Genomic DNA, 14,696 nt, shown 5'->3' on the forward strand with positions numbered 1-14,696 from the left:
CATTAACTAATGCACATTAATTTAATTAAATCATTTTAAACCAGTGTTACACTGTTAAATCTGTCATTATTCACCTCCATAATTTGCAAAATATAGCTGTTATAGATTAAAGAGAGATTTGTTGAGGTTCAAATCACCGTTAAATATATGCGTGATCCCCTGAAACTCAAATCTGTTTCAAATCATATGAGAAAGAACGTCTTCATATGATTGATGTGATATCTGACTTTAAAAATGGTCCATTCTGTGGGTTTTTGCAGAGCCGGTGCTATCCTGCAGATGTTTATGTAGGTCACTTTATCTCTGAAATTACCACTTACCTCAGCAATTACCTCTGAGACAGAACCCTGCCAGAACACTCACAGGAAACAAACAACATGTAAAGCTTTGTGGTTTTCTAGTCGCTGACATTGTTTGTGCATGTATAGAGTTCTTGTTAACTGATCTAGAGATATTATTTCAAACATCCGGGATGCTTTGGGTCAGTGGAAATAGTGACACATCTTTGAATGGTACAGCTTCATTTTACACATCATGATAAAGAATTTAAGCCAGAGTGTATGCTGCACATATGTAAGAATACGGTCCTTTCAGATGACCCCCTGCTAGTCGTTATAGTCCTCATGCAGAGTATGTAGAGTTATATGACACTCAGCATTGTTGTTTCATATTTTTACCATATTTACCACATAACACCTGTCAAACAAAGACGAAACCAGACTAGTTTAGTGCATGCAAACAAATGAAAAAACAAACAAACAGATAAATCTAATAGTGTATAAAAAGCAATAAAACCAAAATCATACAAAAGAAATATTCATGGGGAAACTGTTGTTTATCTGAGCCGTTAACATTGTGTAAGCGCTGTTTGTATCATCCTGCAAAAGCAGAACAACTTACAGGCCACTTTCAGTGGAAGTAAAGATATGAGGACACACTTTGTGTGAAAGTGTATCTAGTCTACATCTGTGACAACATTTTTATAACCACGATTGTAAAAAACAAAGTTGAAATGTTGTTTAAAATCAAAATACATCAGAATGCACGGATTTCCAAATGTAATAACCTCATATTTTATTCACGAGAGCACATATCAAGTGTTTCAACTGAGACAATGAACTGTTTTAGGAAAAAATAGGAGCTTACTTTGAATTTGTTGCCAGTAACACAGCTCAGTCATGTTTACCTATGTGTAGCATTCCCTCCTCTTTGACAGCGGTCAGTAAACATCTAGAAACTGAGGACACCAGCTGCTCAAGAGGATTCCAGATGCTCATCTGTCGTGGGAGTCCTTTGTTCTAACATCCTGATGTTTTTAGAATTGTATTAAGTCAAGTGTCCTTTAAGTATGTGAGTCTCATCATGAGCATGTTAACCTAAATGGTCATGCAGATTCTAATCAAATCATTGATTAGATCATCACTGATATTATTTATCATATATTTATCAGTCAGATGTAACTACTGTTGCATTGTAGACAGTTCATATATCCTGGGTTTCTTCATCTTCACTAACATTTCATTTATTCAAATAAATCCGCCAACCAAGAGGCACATTTTCAAGAGTTTTACTAGTAAATCTGCTCATTGTGTAGACTAGCCGAGTGTTCTTTCAGTCCAGTGTTTTGCAGCTTCTACTAACAGATTATCGTAAATTATAAAGTTCGTACGGTGGCCCTGAGAGGCCAAACGGACTGCAACTTCAGAAAACACTTGCAAAAAGAAAAACGCTGGAAAAAGAAAAACGCTGCAAAAAGAAAAACACCCGCAAAAAGAAAAACGTTGCAAAAGCATACAAGACACAACGGAAATGTTTCTGGGGAGACAATAACCCGACGGACCAGTTGCACGAACCAAAACATGCTAACAAGTGCACTGGGACTGGGAGACACTTCAAAGAAGTGGAAGCGGGGCGGCCAAAGAGTAAACTTTCAAAAGTAAGTACTGAATATTATGTCACTTATTTATGTGCAAATGTTTAATAATGAAGGACATTAAAACATCACTGTTGGCCACATGCCGGCAAAGTTATGTGACATTAGCGATGTTTGTACTTTCAGCGTTTACTTTGTTTTAAGGCCTTTACTTTATACGCCATTCGATAGTCGACCTTAATCTTACAGAGAATCTGATGATTTGTGGATAATTAAAGTCAGTCATATATCCACAAACACAACAAGCTGAAAGTCAGTGATGCTGCTTGGTTTGCAGTCCTGAATATCACAGCACAAGCAGGATTCACTGCACTGTTAATGTTAGCTATGTTATATTGCTGCCTCTGTTCGGTGGTGTCGAGCCAAACGGACTTTAACGTGTGTTTGAACGAGCTGACGGTTCACTCGTTAAGCTGAAAGAAAGATGCTTTAATCACAGGAGTCACACATGTGTCCACTGTACCATCTGGGAACTCTTCTTGTTTAGCACTCGTAATAACACAAACACTAAATCCTCCTTCTCTTGTGCTGTTGTGTAGCAGTGTGTACACCTGAGACTGTCACCTGTCTGTCTGTCCTGCACTCTCTCTCTTTTTCTTTCTCTCTGATTGTGGAATAAAAGTATGAACATGTATTTATAAGTTACACTTGTGTTTGAATCCTGCAGCTTATCACACATTTGATTTCCATGTGTGACAACTGCAAGTGTCCAGAGTGAGGACAGACTGAGGGACCCACTGCTCCACATCATCTGTGAGGCTTTGCACCCCGATGATCCACCAGGACAAACTCAGCAGTGTGTGAGGAAGAGGAGGAGGAAGAGCCAGCAGCAGCTGACAGATGGAGAGAATAGACAGACTGTTCCCTGTTTGTGAAGGACTGCTAGAAAAGTTTAACATAACTAATTGTCTGTCCTGAATCAGTCTTATTAGGTAATGTTCAAATAATTTTATCATCCTAGTGTTTTCAGTGTGGGAGAAAGTACTCAGGGCCTTCAGGTTACACACTATGAAAGGAAGAAACAAGTTTAATATTCAGAAACCTAAAGTATGTATCAGCAGCAGAATGGAGCTAAAAATAAATGTTTGTTTCAGTTCTATGAAGCTTTGAGTATTTTGCATTAGTAGCACTGCTGTGTTTGTTGTATCATATTGCTGTAATTGTTTATATGCTTTATATATTCTGAGGTAAGTTGATCTATAGTGTTACATCATATTCTATAAGGATGTTATGTGTTTGTATACTTTCTGCCCAGTTTGACCCATTTAGCAGAAGTCAGCCTGTTTAAGGCTCTGATATCTATTCTGTATGACTTAAAACAGTTATGACATGGTCTGATTTTCTCACCCAATAAAGGAATATTTAATATATCAGTCTACTCTTCATTCTATCAGAAACAGTTATCACAGCTCGTACATTTTCTTTTTACACATATATGTAAGCATTGAGCCAAATGTAGTAATGCCAACATATTAAAAGAACAATATTTGTCTCATATATAATACATCTATATATACACTGTCAAAGATACTTGTCTTTGAGTGAAGATTTAAGGTGATAGGAAATATAAATAAATGCAACTTGAATCTTTACTGAAGCTCAGTATTTGACACGGAGTTCAAACTCACTGCTGTAATAACTAATAATGATTAATATAATAACTATAATATTGGCCATATTATATTTACATTACCAAAGTGAGATGACTTTAGTCTCATGAACAACATTAGCTAATTGTTATTTACTAGCTAATCTTAAATGACTGTTCAGTACAGAAATGAAGCCCAACAATCATGTTTTACAGTCCTGTGGTCTCAGCCTCAGATACTTATCAAATCACACAAAGCTCATGTAGAAACAAATGTACAAAATATGTTCTCCTTCATTTCTGTCAAACAAAGCTGTATGAAACGTTTCCAGCTGTTAGTATCATGGTTGCTAGGCAACCTGGGCAGCGCGACGGAGGCTAGACCGTCCCATTTCACAAGCCTACAAGCCTCGCACTTCCGGCCTCAGCGGTCTTTGAGTACACGGCCCTTGAGGACCGTTAAGGCTGCGTACTTTAAGGCTGCAGACCCTGAATTGGGATACAGCCATACATACATGTTTTGGTTTGTGCAACTGGTCCTTCGGGTTATTGTCTCCCCAGAAACATTTCCGTTGTGTTTTGTGTGCTTTTGCAGCGTTTTTCTTTTTGCAGGTTTTTCTTTTTGCAGCATTTTGCTTTTTGCAGGTGTTTTTCTTTTTGCAGGCGTTTTTCTTTTTGCAGGTGTTTTTCTTTTTGCAGCATTTTTCTTTTTGCAGGTGTTTTTCTTTTTGCAGCATTTTTCTTTTTGCAAGTGTTTTCTGAAGTTGCAGTCCGTTTGGCCTCTCAGGGCCACCGTAAAGTTCGTTTTGAAATGAAGACAGCTAGAAGGACGTGTGTGTGCGATTGCTCAAAATGTGACTATGCAGAACATGCAGACTGTGGGTTTCAGACTTTCTCAACAGCCACTCATCCATACAGCATATGTGAGTGACTGAGGTCATTTGTCACAGGAAAACAGAGACAAAGATTAAATTAACTAAAAACATTTTTTGTAGCAAGACCCAGTCTGAAGAGCATTTTAGACCATTTCAAATAGCTGTTTGAAAACTTGTTTTTAAGAGTGAACTATTCCTGGAGGCTGCTTAAAGAAATTACAAGAAAGAAATGTGGCTCAGTATACGTGGACACCCCCAATACCACCACCACCCCACACACACTGGTCATCCTAACAATTTCCAGCTTGGGCCAAAGAGTCACCAACTAGAGGTGGATTAGAAGAACATTTCTCAAAAATAGACAGACTGACAGATGAAGGATCCTTATTAATTTGAGATTATATATAACGGTTTTGATGTGGAACAGAGGGCATTCATTTGGTGAACTGTTTATAACCTATTTGGTCTGACGTCATTAGCTGTGTCTGGGCCAAAACTACGCTGCAGGTCCCAAAGTCAAGCGATCACTGCGGCATTACTGAGAGTTGAAAACTATCTAAATTCTGTCATTTTTAATAAAATGATCAGCGTTGCTGCTCTACCAGATGTAACAATTAAGTTTAACATCCAGGCATCCATGAAAACAGAATTTATTAAATTTAACAGAGTTAGAAGTTAGCAGAAAGTTAGCTCGCTAGTTTCCATCTAAATATAATATAGCATGTCCTGACTGAGAGATTTCTGAAACAAATTAAGACGTGCAGCTCTGCTATCACTTCCAACATAAGTGAAGACAGAAAACTAAACAGCAGTGACGTTTGTAGGGTTACTCAAGTTGGGCTAGCTGGTATATAATGATGTGCTACGTGATCGCTAGATACACAGCTACGTTAGCATAACATAAACACAGTGAAGCTGGAGGAGGAACGCTAACTTTTTCCACTCAATAAAAGTTAATGTGAGGGTTCCCGATGGTTAGGGACAAATGCAGTCGCATGGCAGGATGCTGTAAACAGACCAAACTTCAGTCAGGAGAACAACTGAGATAATCCATCCACAATATGAGGTTAGTCATTAATATACTGCTGCGTGAGCTGGGCTGTAGTGACATCATAAGGTTTTAAAAACGAAGCTTTAAAATAAACAGTGGTAATAAAACTGAGAGAGGCCGACAGTGATCACTGACTTTTTTAGGGGCTTGTTCAGATTAAATAGAACAAGATACAAAGCATTAAAACATGTTACACACACAACAGCCTTAATAAACGCAGAGTAGTTTTGACCCTGAAGCAGGGTTCATACGTCATCACTTAAAGATCGGATTCCTTGCTGATGATAGATAGACGGTGCATGAGCTGGCAGTGTGATGGCATGCTGATATGTCACAATGACAATCATTTTCCATGCTTAGCCTCAGCATGTATTGTAAAATGTTTTCTATATTTGTTTAGGTGACCCTGAATCCTCCCTTAGTTATGCTGCTATAGGTGTAGACTGCTGGGGGATGATGGGGATGTTGAGTATTTCCTTTTCAGTCACCTTTCTCACTCAACATGTGTTAATAGACCTCTCTGCATTGAATCACACTTGTTAATCTCTCTCTCTCTTCCACAGCATGTCTTTATCCTGTCCTTCTTCTCTCACCCCAACCGGTCACAGCAGATGGCCCCGCCCCTCCCTGAGCCTGGTTCTGCCGGAGGTTTCTTCCTGTTAAGAGGGAGTTTTTCCTTCCCACTGTCGCCAAAGTGCTTGCTCATAGGGGGTCATATGATTGTTGGGTTTTTTCTCTGAATGTATTGTGGCGAGCTCAGACAAGGAGGAGACGGAGGTATCGTTTGGTCTTGCTGCCCGTGAGCTAGCCAGGGAGCACAGCCGTTTATTAACATAGGCAGACCAGCACACCACAACAACAACAACAAAAAAAGGCGCTCTCTCACCCGGAAACACACAGTCGCAGAGAGAACGTCACCTGTAACCATGGCAACAGAACAACAAAACATAACTGTCAAAACAAAACCCCGAACAGCCCTGACCCGCTACATAGCCCCCACCTAAGGGGTCAGTCGTCCCCGACAACCCCATTACCCAACACAAAGTCCTGCAAATGTCCAGGTGTCTTCTTCTGGCGCACTGGCTGATCTCGACCGGCGGGGAAAAAGTCACTCAGACTAGAGCATGGGGTGCCACCAGCATCCCCTGCCCCGGCATCTGCTGGAGCGAGCGGTCGGTACGGTGAGAGTCTGTCCTGGTGCAACACCACCATGCGCCCCGGGCCCGGCATGCGGATACGGTACACCACTTCTGTTAGCCGCTCCATGACCTCCGCCGGCCCTTGCCAGTGACTGCAGAGTTTGCGAACCGGGCAGTACACCCAAACCTTGTCACCAGGCATGAAAACCCCCCCTCGGCACTTGGTGTCGTAGGCTCTTTTCTGTCGTACTCCGGCGCTGGCCTGGGCCTGGCGGGTGTAGTCATGAACCACCTGCAGCCGCTCCCTCAGCCTCCTGTAGTAGTCCATCTCTGGCCCACCATCAATCTCCGGCTCGGGGGGGGACCCGAACACCAGATCCACAGGCGTCCGGAGCTCCCGTCCAAACATCAGAGCAGCAGGTGTGCACTGGCTGGACTCCTGAACCGCAGTCCGATACGACCAAAGGACCAGGGGCATATGTCGGTCCCAATCCCGCTGGTGGCGGCCGGTGAGAATGGCGAGCTGGGTGGCCAACGTGCGGTTGAAGCGCTCAACCAAGCCATCGCTTTGCGGGTGGAGCGGTGTGGTTCTCGTCTTCTCCACCCCCAGCCACCGGCAGATCTCCCCGAAGACCTTCGATTCGAAGTTACGCTCCTGGTCACTGTGGAGCTCAGCCGGGACCCCAAAACGGGTGAACATCTCCTCCACCAGCTTCTCAGACGTCGTCGTTGCGCTCTGGTCTGGCACCGCGTAGGCCTCTCACCACTTCGTGAAATAGTCCATAGCCACCAACACATACCGGTTCCCTGACTCTGTGACGGGAAAAGGCCCTAGGACGTCCACTCCCACTCCCATTGGGGCCCCCACCAGGTACTGCTGAAGGGGGGCAGTGGAGCGTTGAGTTGGGCCCTTCTGTGTCGTGCAGGTGTCACAGCAGTGCACATGAAGTTCCACATCCCGTCGACAGCCAGGCCAGTAGAACCGTCCCCTGAGACGGCGGAGAGTTTTGGCATTCCCATAGTGGCCGGCCCCCACCGAGCCGTGGACAAGCTTGAGCACCTGCGACCGCAGCGACCGAGGCACCAGCAGCTGCAGTAGATCTCTGCCCTGACCGGGGACCCGCCATCTCCGGTACAGGAGGCCGTCGTGGGTCTCCAGGTTGTTGTACTGGGAGTAGTAGGCCTTCACTTCGGGCTCCTGTCCCGACACCCCCGTCCAGTCTGGGCGTTGCGCCGCCTCCAGCCAGGCCCCCACCTGAACCAACGTCGCGTCGGCCTCCTGCTCCCGCTTCAGCTGCTGCGTGGTCAATGGGAGCCATCCCCCTCCGCTGGCCGCGGCCTGAGCAGTAGCCACCCCCAGCGCCTCCTGGGCCCGCTCCTCCTGTCGCAGACAGTAGCGGCACTCGACGGCCATGCAGGGCCGTCTGGAGAGGGCATCAGCGTTGCCATGCTGTCGACCTGCCCGATGCTGGATCTCAAAGTCGTAGCCCTGAAGGACCTCCAACCAGCGGACCATCTGACCTTCCGGGTGCTTGAAGTTCAGGAGCCAAGTCAGAGATGCATGGTCAGTGCGCAGGAGAAACCGGCAGCCGTGCAGGTATGGCCGGAAGTGCCGCACCGCCAGCACTACGGCCAGCAGCTCCCGCCGAGTCACGCAGTAGTTCCTCTCGGCTTGCCCCAGAGCACGGCTGAAGTATGCCACCACCCGATCTCCGGCCTCGTCCTGCTGGGAAAGGACCGCCCCGACTCCTACATTGCTAGCATCAGTGTCCACAATGAAAGGTTGCCGGGCGTCGGGGTAGGCCAGGACTGGAGCTCTGGTGAGGGCCCCCTTCAGCCGCGCAAAAGCCACAGCGCAGGCATCACCCCAGCCAAACGGCTGGCCCTTGTCAGTCAGGCGGTGGAGGGGGCTGGCTCGAGGGAGGGAGATTTGTCGGGCTGAGAGGCTGGGGCTGAGGTGAGTAGAGATGACCCAGAGCCACTGGCGCCCGAAATCTGCTGAGCGGCAGCTGCCCGACGCCTGTCTTGTCTGTCTCTGGTCCCCTCCGCTCCCTGCTTTTGACCCCACTGGAGGGCCAGAGTCTCTGTGCCAAGAGTGATAGCCAGCTTTGCGACGTCAACGCAGGCCCCCCAGCGGGTCAGCAGATCAAGGCCGATGATGCACTGGTCCTGAATGTCAGCAAGCCAGAAGTCGTGCACCAGCTCCAGATCCTTCACTCGGATCCGCAACGGTTTCTTCCCCCGCATGTCAGTTCTCTCCCCCGTCACTGTCATCAGCTGGGTGTCGGGGGGTGACCAACCCTTCACAAGCGGCCCGGACGTTCCAGGGAGCACACCAGGTCGTATTAGGGAAATGGTAGACCCCGTGTCCACCAGGGCCCGGCATGGCTGGTCCTCAACACAGCAGCTCAGGTAGAGTCCCTTGAGGTGCCCGACTCGGCCCACCACCGTGCATCGTCCTTGGAGGGGGGCAGGAAGCTGGAGCGGTGGTCCCCTCGCTACACCGCTCCCTCCCCGTTTCGATGAGGCTGCGTAGTTCTGGTCTTCGGGGCAGGTGCTGGGCAGTCACGCGCCACGTGGCCAGGCTCATCGCACCGGTAGCAGCGGTTGGTCGGTCGACAAGGACGCTGTCGCAGTCTGCGGCTCTGATTTGGGGGTAGTTTGGGGGGGCACCTGCTGGTTAGGTCGCGAGGTGAGCACCAGCTCGGTCCTTTCAGCCTCAAGGAGCGCCTCATGGAGAGTTTGAGGCATGGCCAGGCGGACGTGTTGGCGTAGTCGCTCTGGAAAAAGTCCTCACAGAAAAGCATGCAAGCTGAGCTCCTCACGGGCTGCTGCTGGGAACTCCGGGTAGCCACGACGAGCATACAGCAACACATCCACTGCAAAGGCGCCCAGGCTCTACCCCGGCCGACGGCTCCGGTTGGTCAGCTGCTCCCTGCTTTGATCAGTGGAGTGCCGCTGCCCGAATCGCCTCTCGAGTGCCATGGTGAGGGCCTGGAGCTCATGCTGCTCTGCCGGGGCTAGGTCAAGGAGTACCTGCAGTGCATCTCCTTCCAATGCTAGTGCTAGGTGTGTGGCAGCCTCTTCGTCGCTCCAGCCACTATGCCTCGCGGCTAGCCGGACTTGTGAGAGGTAGGGCTCTAGCGGGGTTAGCCCGTTGTATTTCGGTACCTTAGCTGGCGTTGTAGGCATAACTGCTCGCTGTCGGGGGCTTGGTGCGTCGGTCGACAGAGGCAGCCCATGAAGCATTGTCCTAGCGTCTGTCGCGATGGGCCGCCGCGATGGGCCGCCGCCACGGTGCGCTTGCGCCGTCGGGACCCGTCGGGGGACTTACATGGCCGCTCGCTTCCTCTCTCTTCAATCGCCAGCTTCCCAAGCAGCGAATGCTCTCCTCGACGGCTTGCTCCAGCCTCCGAATGTCTCTCTCCATTACGGCGAGGGTGAGCAATCCCACTTCTGACACCAATGTGGCGAGCTCAGACAAGGAGGAGACGGAGGTATCGTTTGGTCTTGCTTCCCGTGAGCTAGGCAGGGAGCACAGCCGTTTATTAACATAGGCAGACCAGCACACCACAACAACACAACAAAAAAAAGGCGCTCTCTCACCCGGAAACACACAGTCGCAGAGAGAGCGTCACCTGTAACCATGGCAACAGAACAACAAAACATAACTGTCAAAACAAAACCCCGAACAGCCCTGACCCGCTACAGTATTATTGTAGGGTCTGCCTTAAAATATTAAGCACCTTGAGGCGACTGTTGTTGTGATTTGGCGCTGTAATAAATAAAATTGAATTGAACTGAATATGTTTTGCATCCTGGACAATGAAGCTGACAGAGGAAGTGATGGGAAAGAAATATTTTTAAATCTTAAATCTTGTGTTTAAATCTTAACACCCAATGTTTTCCTGGATAAATCATGTTAGAGCCACTGTAATATTACTTGCAAAGTATTCGTTCCTTTTTGTTCCTTGTTATTGTTTCATTAATTTCTGAAACATTACTTTCTTTATAACATGCTAGTTTAGAATCTCATCCCTCCACCTCTTGCCACTACCATAAATCCATCCTCTTTTCATATAAGCATCGAAACTAATAAACATAATTGTGTTAGTTTTGGCGTCAATCAAGTCATGCGTATGAGAACTCACAAACGAACTGTCATGTCTACACTGATACAAACATACTCGTCTGGTTTATTCACTGTGTAAACACTGCATGCAAAGTGCACCAGACTAAAAGTAAAAAGCCAGTCCAGCCAGCAGACAAGTGTTTACCAGCTTAGAGACAGAATAAATTTGCACCTGTTATGAGTGATAAGCACAGCAACAAATACATGAAGCAATTCAATGTGCAAAGTTTGTGGCATTTTTGGCAAATATTGCATTATTGCTCCTGTTAGGAGCGATGCATGCCTCACTTTATGCAATACTGGACAGCGTGGCTTCTCTCGAAAAGAAAGGGACAAATTAGACAAGTTTGCCTTGCTGCTATAATTCTCAATCAGCCTGGATAAATAATTTGTTGCTGTATGAAAAAACACCTTCACAAATCACAGACTTCTTACTGTTTCTCACTGATAAAAGAAAGAGGAACAACACGAGGTTCCTTTTCTGCAGTAAACCTATTCGCCTTGGAGCTCTTTTACCCAAGAATTCCATCAAACTTTATGTTTTGTTTTTCACAATAACAACATTGTAAGCATTCAAGGAAAAAATATTTACGACCTTCAGACAAGTACCTCATTAATTATAGCTACCTTATTGTTTACTGATGTTTATCTAGACAGTTGCCTTCCCATCAGCCTCTGCAAACTCTCTCCAATAATTACTTCATCCAGAGCAGCAACATGCTGCCCCTAAGCACCACGTGCCAAGCCTTATCTAATGTCTCATCTAATCATTGAGCTTTTCCAACCTTTCTCTTATTGAAAACTTCTTCAAAGAATAGCTGTGAAACAACTAACTAAGCTAACTTTGCAAAGGACTTATCTATTTGAGGAAATTTCAGTCCGGATTCAGAGCACAGAAACAGCAGTAGTGAACGTTACTAATGACCTTCTCATGGCCTCTGACCATGGGCTCATCTCTGTGCTTGTCCTGGGAGACTTCAGTGCATCATTTGATACAGTTTGTTACCTTAACCTCCTAAGACCTGAACTCTTTCATGGCATGCATTTTTAATTTCTCTTTGCTACTTGAGCTGATTAGGACCTGATGAATGTAAAATCAAAGAATTATCTTTTTACCTGATTTTGCTCTATAAGGGTCTGATATCCACATATGAGGACATTCGTTTTAAATTTCGATAGACCAGTGGCAGTGTAATGTTCTCGTAAGAGATATCAGGCCCTTATAGAGCAAAATTAAGTATTGTGGTCTAGACCAGCGGTCCCCAATCCCAGGGAGTCGTTTGGTACTGGGTTGCGAGAGTTGAGGCTCGGGTGTGAAATTTATGGTTTTCAGGGTTTTTATCAGTTTTTATCGTTATTTTTTATCGTTAACTCGGTTTCCCTGGATCTTTTCCTGTGTGCTATGAATAAATGTTCTTTTTTGTACCGTTACTGGTTTTATTTTGTTGTATTTATCCACAACACCTTAAAGCCGGTCCGTGAAAATATTGTCGGACATAAATCGGTCCGTGGGGACCGCTGGTCTAGGCAACGCAGAATGTGATGTCCACATATGTGGACACCAGGTCCTAGGAGGTTAAATAAAATTGGCATTTTCCTGTATTATCTTTAATATTTCCAATAATAGGATTGGTATTAAAGGAAATGTGCAGCAGTGGTTTCAATCACATCTGATAAACTCAGATTTTTGGATGTAAATGGCTTTTCTTCACATGCAAAAGTTAATCGTGGACTTCAGGGTTCTTTGCTGGGACCAACGCTATTTACATTATACATGTTTCCCCTTAGCAGTATTATTAGAAAACACAGTATATAATTTTACTGCTTTGCAAATTATACCAAGCTTTATTTATCTGTGAAGCCAGGGGACACAAATCATCTAGTTAAACTAGGCATGTCTTACTCTGGATGGCATTACCTTGGTCTCCAGTAACACTGTGGGGAACCCAGGAGTTGTTTTTAAACAGCATATGCCCTTCAATCCACACATTAACAAATATCTAGGACAGCCTTTCATTCATCTGCCCAATATCACAGAAACATCCCGTCTTAGGTTGACGCCAAAAAGCTAGTCATTCATTCATTACTTCTAGGCTGGGCTACTGTAATTCATTATTATCAGGCTGTGCAGTTAATCCAAAAAGCTGCAGTGACAGTACTGCAACAGAGCAGAAAGATAGAGCATTTTTCTCCTGTACTGGCTTCTCTTCATTACCTCCTCTTAATTACAGAGTTTAATTTAAAAGCTTTCTCCTCATACAAAAACGTCCTAACAGCCTTCAGCCATTAGACAGTTTGTGTCCATTTGGGCCAGTTAGACACCCTCTCTACTTTTAAGATTAGTCTTTGTGTCGGATGTGGTGACCCTGAACCGTCCCTTAGTTACGCCGCTATAGGCTCAGACTCCCGGACTTTGTGTGATCCGCTGGTTTCTTCTCCAGTCACCTCTTTTTTCTCCCCACTGCTACACGTCCAGTCTTTCCCATCGCCCCCAACCCATAGCTGGTTCTGCCAGAAGTTTCTTCCTCTTACAAGAGTTTTCCCCTCCCACTGCTGCATAGAGTTCATTCATAGGGAGTCATCTGATTGTTGGGGTTTTCGTGCGGTTGTTAGCTTGCAGAACAAAGTGTCTTTGGGTGGCTGCTGTTGTAACTAGGTGCTGTATAAACAAACTTGAACTGAATACAACTAATGTCAAAGTGAGTCAAGTAATGAGTCATTCTTAGCTGGCAGCAGTTGTTGTAGTGATCACATCCTTGTTGTGGGAATGTCTCTACCTGCCCTACAGCAATACATGACATGTTGACAGCACATGCTGGCTGTTTAGTCAACTCTTCAATCATACATCTAAAAAGAAAAAAGACAAAATTATATGAAGTTGTATTAGTTACTGGTTTGATATTAGTCTGTATAAAAGGCTCTTTGAGGAAACTCCTTTTTGTCTCTGTGCCATAAAAACATACAGGTTAGGCTGATGTCCGCTGTTAAAAGATAACTCTTGGGCACAGATCCTCTGCGTTCGTGAGTCAGATCCAGCTTTGCTCACAGACATGACACCACAGAGTGAGAATGAGCCAACTGAGCTGAAGCAACCGGCACTAATAAGGAGAAGAGAGCTGGGGCTCCTCACACTCACTGTTTTCCATTTGCCCACGCCGGCAGCCAGGCTGGGATGAGGGGCTAAAATGTGATTTTTTTAAAAGAAGGGATCAACGCACAAGAGGTGAAACAGGGCAATGACCTTCAGTCGCGACTTCCTGTCTATACACAGGTGAGTTCCTTAGATATTAGAAACGATAGACGAAGGTTAACAAAGCTGAGGAAATGATCTAAATCAGGGATGGGCAACTCCAGGACTCGAGTGCTGGTTTCCTAAAGGTTTTAGATCTCACCCTGGGCCACCACACCTGAATCAAATGATTAGTTTGTTCCCAGGCCTCTGGAGAACTTCAAGACATGTTGGGGAGGTAATTTAGCCATTTGAATCAGCTGTGATGGATCAAGGACACATCTAAAACCTGCAGCCCACCCCTGATCTAAATGAAGCTAACTTTTATAATTAATAAGAGCAGTTTCAAACGTATTGTTTCCCAGATACTTTTAGTTAAGGTTTGAATACACACATACTGTGAATCATGAGAGTTTTTATACACATAAACTGGTATATAGCTACTTTGCTTAGGAAATTTTAAAAGTTTGCACGTTATATTTATTTTCCAATTAAAAGCATAACTTACTGCTGTATTTTTCAGTGTAACTTGACTTATAGGCTAAATGAAGTTAACATGAGTAATCTTAAGATTCCTGTAAAGCTGAGGAATTTATCAGTGGTTTGTTTGCTTGCCTGGGCTTCTGCCTTCATGAGTAGTACTGCCTACTCATAAAAACTCGTCTCATGTGTAGACGAGATAAGTCAGCAGTGAGTCTGTGGTGAGGCAGCGACAATTTAGAGAATTATTTAGTGTCTAAACTGTTTTA

Source organism: Perissodus microlepis, chromosome 2 (assembly GCF_051167445.1).
Source record: "Perissodus microlepis isolate ML-2025 ecotype Zambia chromosome 2, ASM5116744v1, whole genome shotgun sequence".
NCBI lineage: Eukaryota > Metazoa > Chordata > Actinopteri > Cichliformes > Cichlidae > Perissodus > Perissodus microlepis.